The following is a 513-nucleotide window of genomic DNA, read 5'->3' as shown; positions in this document are numbered from 1 at the left end:
TGTTGATGAAATGTGTTGAATATTGTATATGAATGTTGTTGGAAACTTTTCTGAGTGCAGGTGTTTGAAAAACCATGTTTAAATGTGTTTCGGTTGTCGAAAAGGGCAAAAGTTGGTATTCTGTCCAAGTCCTTGTTGCTTGGGCGAGAAACTCTCGCCCGGGCGAGCATAGTCTCGCTTGGGCGAGGACTGGGCGAGGGACTGGGCAAGGGGAAGTTTTTGGTTCTGGAACTCCTCGCCCGAGCGCCAAATTCTCGCTCGGGCGAGCAGCCTCGCCTGGGTGAGCAAGGGTCTCGCTTAGGCGGAAAAAAAACCCAGGAATTTGATGAAATTCTGGACATCCCTCACCCGGGCGAGCTGGCGTCGCCCGGGCGAGCAAAAGTTTCACTTCGGAAAAAAAAATTTAAAAAAATATTAAAAAAAAAATTCAGGATTTTAATGATGTCTTGCTTGGGCGAGGAAGGCTTAAGTTTAATTGAAATTTAAAGATGAATTGTCGCTTGGGCGAGAGGG

The sequence above is a fragment of the Lupinus angustifolius genome, chromosome LG08 (assembly GCF_001865875.1).
Source record: "Lupinus angustifolius cultivar Tanjil chromosome LG08, LupAngTanjil_v1.0, whole genome shotgun sequence".
Taxonomy (NCBI): domain Eukaryota; kingdom Viridiplantae; phylum Streptophyta; class Magnoliopsida; order Fabales; family Fabaceae; genus Lupinus; species Lupinus angustifolius.
The sequence above is the reverse complement of the archived record's forward strand: the minus strand, read 5'-3'. Positions refer to the sequence as shown.